This window comes from Scomber japonicus, chromosome 21, assembly GCF_027409825.1.
Source record: "Scomber japonicus isolate fScoJap1 chromosome 21, fScoJap1.pri, whole genome shotgun sequence".
Classification (NCBI taxonomy): domain Eukaryota; kingdom Metazoa; phylum Chordata; class Actinopteri; order Scombriformes; family Scombridae; genus Scomber; species Scomber japonicus.
In genome coordinates this window covers 751446-758627 of record NC_070598.1, presented here as the reverse complement: position 1 = coordinate 758627, position 7182 = coordinate 751446, and the positions used below count along the sequence as shown (strand labels likewise).

Genomic DNA, 7182 nt, shown 5'->3' with positions numbered 1-7182 from the left:
TTAATTTATCAGACAATATAAACGGACACTCATGCACTCATGCCACTTCATTACAGCACAGACGTTTGGGGCAGAGCACTTCCTTTCATAGTTTGGTCAATTAAAAAATATGAATAAAATTCTGCAGCAATGTTTTTATTGACACTTTTTGTTTCCTGACACAAGTTCTGAAACTGCAGGTTATTTATTTTAATTGTAAAAAAAATTACGAAAAGATATATTTGAAAAAAAGTTGGTTTGACATCATTCACTCAAATAGTTGAAGCATAATAGGTTTATATTTTGAATGTTGAATATTAAACTAACTTAATGTTGCTTGAAAATCTGTATTTCGTATAGGATCATCAGGGACATCTAAAAAATTGCATCTATCCCTAAAAACTCTTTCTCTCCTAAACGCTGCTCTTAAGATCAGCACACCAATGGCGACACCAATGGGCAGAGACCTGATTGGTCAGGAGACGGTGCTTTTATACTCATTGATCTCTTATCCAGAACATAACCTGCTCCGGAGCAGGTTAGCCGTTCAACATAAGTTACCATGGTGATTTACCCCGGTAAGAAGTGAACCAGCTTCGTAGTACGGAAAACCCAGAGTTAACCCTGAAGTTATCTCGATAAGAGAAAATTCAGCTTCGTAGTACAGGCCTCAGGTCTGTCTGTATCAGCACAATTTTTTTTTTTTTTATATTCTTTTTATTGGAGACCAGCATTTCACATGTATCAATACAAGATACAGAGTTATTCCACAGCTGTTTTCCACCCTTTTCTTTACAAGGAAGATTAGAGCAAAGAACCAGAAAAAGAAGAACATCCCCCAAGAACAATGAGGGAGAGGAAAAAATATAAAAATAAGAAAAAATTAACTAAAAGTAAACAAATAAGTACAAATAAATACAAAAAGAATTAATTAGTAGATGAAGATAAATACTTACAAAAATAGAAATGAGAAGAAAAGAAATAAAAGAAATAAACTAAGATATATACCAAATATAATATAATATAAGGGAGGCGAAAGAGACAGATTAATAATAATAGAACAAAAAATAAATAAATAAGCAAAGGATGCTCAGTGTGCTCACTAAGAAATTAGATAAAAATAAAAAATTGGATGCATCAAATCGATTCAGTTGGGTTCCAGAGAGGTGAGGGTGTTAACATATGTGATGAGAGGTTGCCATCTTTTATAAAAGTTGGCAGCTGAGCCTCTTAGGGAATATTTAACTTTTTCCAAAGACAGAAAAGACATTAAATTACTTAACCAAGAAGTAACAGGGGGAGCATTTGGGCTTTTCCGATGTAATAGTATACGTCTGCGGGCTATGAGCGAGGCAAAGGCAACAACATCAGAGTTTTTCTTAGTGAGATTAGTTGGAGTACGAGGTACCCCAAAGATAGATATCAATGGGCAGGGTTCTAACATGATATTGAGGGCTTTGCTTAACGATTTAAAAAAACAAGACCAATAATTGATTAATTTGGGACAAGAAAAAAACATATGAACATGGTCTGCTGGAGATAAACCACATCTATCACAGATATCATCTACCTCGTTCGCACCTGTCATTGTACGTCTTGTATTGGAAAACTTTGAATTAAAACCTACTGAGCGAACTCTCCCATGCTCTCCTATGAACGAGTCGGACAACAACGTGTATCAAACATGAAGCAAAGTGAAAAAATAATAAAGTACGTAACAGCGCTGACCATGCAGTCTGCCCTGAAATAAATGGAATAGATACATTTGAGCAGCACACAGGTAGGAAACGCTTTTTCAATCTACTGCTGCAGCTGTAAAATTAGATTATAATGTGACTGAGTGACGACTGATCTTAATGTGAACGTGAAGTGAAACGTTTTATTTGTGAGTTCCCTACTCGTGTAAGTGGAGTTGCGCCGGCAGCGCCGCATAATATTAAAATAATTAATTAATTACCGTCACTGTGAGCTTGGAAATCTCAGGGTGTCACTACCGAGGCTTCACACCACCGCGATATACCGAAATACGGTATACCTTTACACCCCTAGTCGAGAGGGCTGTTTCCATCTCCGAGAGTGTAGAGGTGTGTTTAGCCACGGTGGTGGTAATGGACTGAAGAGCTGAATTAATTTTCTCGCCACTGTTGCTCATGTGGGAATGTTGGGTCTCTTTAAAGTTAAAACCTGAAGAGTTCAGTTTAGAACCTGCTCTATGTGGAAAGTGCCTTGAGATAACTTTGTTGTGATTTGGCGCTATACAAATAAAGATTTATTGATTGAGATTGATTGATAATCGGGGCTTGGGCCACGTTCAGAGAGGCAGTTAGCTCCGCAGTGGTGCTTTTCCTGGATTTTTCCAGTTCGATGATGAGCGTTTCCAAAGTGAGGGGGGGAGACCCTGACGCCATGTTGCTAGCTTCCCGACCAGAGAAGGGGAGAGTCTGTTGTTGTGCCTGGTTTTTCCGAGTTTGTTTGCTCATTTTTGTGTAGGTTCAGCGCGACGTTAATTGGAACAGGTAGTTACACTGAAAATAAACTTGAAACAATATAAAAGAAACAATCTGTTATTGTCAAACTGTTACGTTGCATTGATGATCGTACAAAGATGTATGAAGACTGTCTTTGTAAACTAATATGACTATATAACATTTACAATTAAAATTTGACTCCCTCTTTCTATGAAAAGCTTTAAAAGATGTGTGTTTGGACTGAAAGTGAAGCAGTTACATAACAACATAAAGTTTTACCTCTGACAGAGGGACGTTCCTTGGCAGGAGAAACACGTCAAGATACTGCTTCTGTGTTTCTGGTTGTGGTTGTTGGAGGAACAGCAGAACCTGGCCATTAATTGGCCTTCTGGTGTTAAAAAAGCTGTTAATAAAATCCCAGACCAGGCCAAAGGCAGAGAGGTGAAGGACGTTCACAACCACATGAGTGTCTGTAATGTGCAGCGGCTTCAGGAAGCTCATTCCATCATCAGTGATGTGGACGACAGACAGCAGACCTTCAGGGAGCGGAGCTGTGAAAACACACTTTTATTTTACTAACAGCCTCATTACGATGTTAGTGCTCATTCATTATGATGTTAGTGCTCATTCATTTGATTTCTAGGTCATCAAGAATTAAACAGTTTGGACGAATCATCCAACCCAACTGTCAGTTCCCCAAATGACAAGACAAACTTTACTGCACATAAATCTTCAGTGTTTGTCTTGTGTGACTCACAGAGCTCAATAATCATCTTACCATCTATGGTTTCACAGTGTGGTAGGTGGAGCTGATTGACAGCACCTTCAGGACTGGACTGGATGTTGAACAGCGGCCCTGCAGCTGTTTTACCAGCTGGTTGTAGGACACTCTCATGCCATTGGACAGTCCAGTACTGTAGCTCCGCCTTCTTAGTCATAGCAAACATGAGTCCAGTCGAAGTACACCTGAACACACCTGAACCAGGACAGCTGAACCTGGAGGACACAGAGGAGCTGATCGCACAACACAGACTCATGCAGATTTTTAAAGAATGAATTTGCTGCAGATTATTGGCTGCAGGGCGGTCTGCTGTCCTCATGGTTAAGGCTCATACTATATAAACACAATGTCCATGATTTGATTCCCAGCCAGAGGACCTTTGTTGCATGTTATATCTTCTCTCTTCCCTTGTTTCCTGTCTCTCTACACTGACTCAAATAAAGGCAATAGAAGCTAAGAAAAGATAATATGCTGTGACTGCTGCAGTGCTTCAACAGCTGGAGAACAAACTGAACCGCTGGACAAGATGTGAGTGAAGCAGTAGCTGCAGGAATATGAAGAGTATGAAAAGTGTTAAAAGTGAAGAGTAATCAGTGGAAGGAGATGACAGGACCGTTGAATCTGAACTAAAATGAGTTAAATGACTGAACAGAGTGGAGCTATCTGAAAGCAGGTGAAGTGTCATCACTGAAAGAAGTTGATGAGGTTGAAGGTTGAAATCTTGTTCATCTTATGATTTGGTTACCTGTATGAAATGTTTGCAGACTCAGTCAGCATGTTGGGTGTGAAGTCCTAAAATGTAGAAAGTGAAAACATTAGTTAGAGAAAATGAACAGCTGACTCTCAGTCATACAGCTGACAGGATCCTCACTGCTTCAGGTTCTACTCTGCACTCTGTACTGTTTAATTATTGTATTGACTCTACCTGCCAGTGAGTTGTTCCAGTCAGATTCTCTCTGCACTCAACCTCCACCTCCATCATCTCTGGCTCATCTCTGCTGTCCTCAGACACATTGAGGGTTGTGTTGGATGTGGACGGATGTGATGAGAGATTAGAGCCATCTGATGTGGAGAAGAAGACAAACAGCAGATGTTAAACTCTTCTGGACGTCCTTATGGTCCAATGATCTAAGACACATAGACACACATGAAAGCTCCAGTTTAAGGCCGGACAGAGACTTTCTCCACATGTATCCTGTTGATCTCTACTGGAAAACCTTTACTAGAAATAATAATATCCACATGCAGATGGTTGTGCGATGGTCATGCCTTCAGACATGAGCTCTGTATGAAAAAACACAAACCCTCTCATTCATCTGAGTAGGAGCAGTCCAACAATACCAAACACACTGAACCTAGCTCCACTTTAGCTACAATACATGATGTCATCGAGCAAGAAGCAGGGATGACGAATCACATACATGCAAACACACATTCCTGGTGGATTCCTTTAAAATGTTAATGCTGTATTTCTCTGGTGTATCTCATGATTATATTGAGTAGTGTATCTCTCACAGTTGAAATAGTTTCCAACATGTTAACTTTCCAGAGATGTAAAATCCTGTCTGAGTATTACAAACCACTGAGCAGCATGTTGCCGTCTGATAAACCTTTAACAGCATGTTTGGACTTCCTTTTCATGTCTCACCGTAACCAGGGGCGGACTGGGGTTTAAATTCAGCCCGGGAGTTTGGTGTCAAGAGGCCTTTTATCCGACCGCATGAAGGACGCAAGTGGAACCGTGATTTTAACACTACAACTTTAATTTAAGTGTAAAAATACTATATTACTACTACTATATACTACAGTGTGTTTTGCATTTCAAGAAAAAAAGAGATCTAAATCTTTGGAGGCTGGGCGTGCATAAAAATCAAAACCCTCATCTTCAATTTCAACTGATGCCTTTGCCTCTGTTTCCCCTGTGCTGGGCCCTGCCTTTCCCTGTACATCTGCATGAAAAGAACACAGGTAATAACAAAAATTAGCTATAAGTCATTAATATTGGGGGGAAAACAGATATCTATTTCAGAACATAACTGCAGGAGTAGATGGGCTTATTGTTTCTATGTGACTGGAGTTGGAACATCAATATATACCATCTTGATACTATTCCATGCAAAGACCAATTCACAACTCAGTCCTGTGCAGTGCACCTGTACCTGACACTGTTGGTCTTTTCTCCTCCTCCTCCTTCTCCTCTTCCTGTTCCACCTTCTCCTCCTTCTCCTCCTGTCCCTCCACATCTGTTTCTTTGTCCTGACTTATACTGGCTGTGTTTGCTAATAATAACAATAACACCAACAATGATAAATGTTAAAGCACTGTTGTAAAGAATTCACAGTGTTGGAGCACATACATTCAACACACACACACACACACACACACACACACACACACACACACACACACACACACACACACACACTCACTCACTCACTCACTCACTCACTCTTTTGTTTTGATTTTGATAATCTGCTCATAGTTTTTTTTTGTAAAATAATTACTCACTTTAATGTAATTCTCTTGAGCTGGTAAAATGGCAATACATTAATGTAGAAACAGAACAGGAAAACATAATGCACAGCCTGAATTTAAATAGGCTATTATCTTTTTAACTTTGAACACAGAGACTCTCCTGAAATATGTTTGTTGAGTAATTTAAAATATATACTTGCAATAAAGAAATGTATCTATGTTCTTCTAATTGATAAAGCAGATTAGTGATGCATATGGTGTAACATTGATAGCTACTACCTTTAAAGTTATCTTAACACATCCAAAAACACAAGCACGTGACATGCCAAGTCTGTGATGATAGGGTTATTTTCGCACATTTGGCTGCATCCTGTACTAACAACCTTTTCTTTTTAGCCCTTACTTTCTCCGCTCCACCCATTTCTTTTTCTTGTCTCTTTCTTTTCGCCATGCTTGCTGAATACCATCCGGACCTTCTCTCTCTTTTTTTCTAACAAAACAGGAAAATACTTTAATGACTGACTGAGCAGCCGAGCCAATCATATTTAGCCTCTGACAGAAACATGCATGTCTGGAAACATGGATCAGTTCAATTTGGGAGGGGCCGCTCGTTTCCCCCCTTAATTTGCAAAACATTAGATTGATCCGGTCTGACGTCCCACCGACTCTGTGCTACCTGCGGCCGGGGCTGTGAGGGCAGCCTGCTGTGGCTCCGCTTTATTAACTTCATTCATTTAAAAAAAACAAAAAAAAACGCTCCGACCACCGGCCGGTTAGGGCCGGAATAGACCGGCCGTTCGGGAAAAGTCCCGAATTTCCCGATGGTCAGCCCGCCCCTGACCGTAACAACACGGCCCACATATTCAGCCTCCTGTGTTGTTTTAACTCACTGTTTTCACTTTGAATCTTAAAAAGTGAGCGAATGCACCATGATGCATTAACATGGAATAAACAGACTTCACAGAGACACAGACTCAATCTACACTAGTTGTGTTTAGATGTGTATTTTGTCACATTGACACTTTGAACTGGTCTCAGTCTCAACACTCACCTCCTTCATGTCCATCAGGTGAAGCTCTGTTTGGTGTGTTCTCCTCCCTGTAGGAATAAATAGAAACACAGCAGTTATCTGGACTGTCTTATGAAGAGGGTTCAAATAATCACTCTATCTCTTCTCTAAAGATAACTCTATGATTCCACATAACCATCAAGCTGTTCATCATCATCAGGACTTTCTAATCCAGCTATCAGTTCATTTACATGAAGTGGGAGTAATCTGGATCTGGAGCTTTAGTATCGGTTCCTCTCATCCATTTTAAGAGTAGCAGAATAAGCAAGTGTCCCAAAGCATAAACACAGCTAACCGATTCTAATATTTACACAACTCATTTTGGCCAAATATGTATCCCCTTCAACCCAGAAAATGTCCTCTAAGGGAAGATACACTTCCTCTTTAGTTCAATTATGATTAACATGTGC

General features: G+C 39.9%; 1 protein-coding gene across 1 annotated transcript in view; it reads left to right on the top strand.

Moving 5' to 3' along the window:
- Positions 1-7182, top strand: part of LOC128382757 (uncharacterized) — a 371423-nt gene that overhangs the window by 226235 nt on the left and 138006 nt on the right. The gene's annotated exons all lie outside the window — the stretch shown is intronic.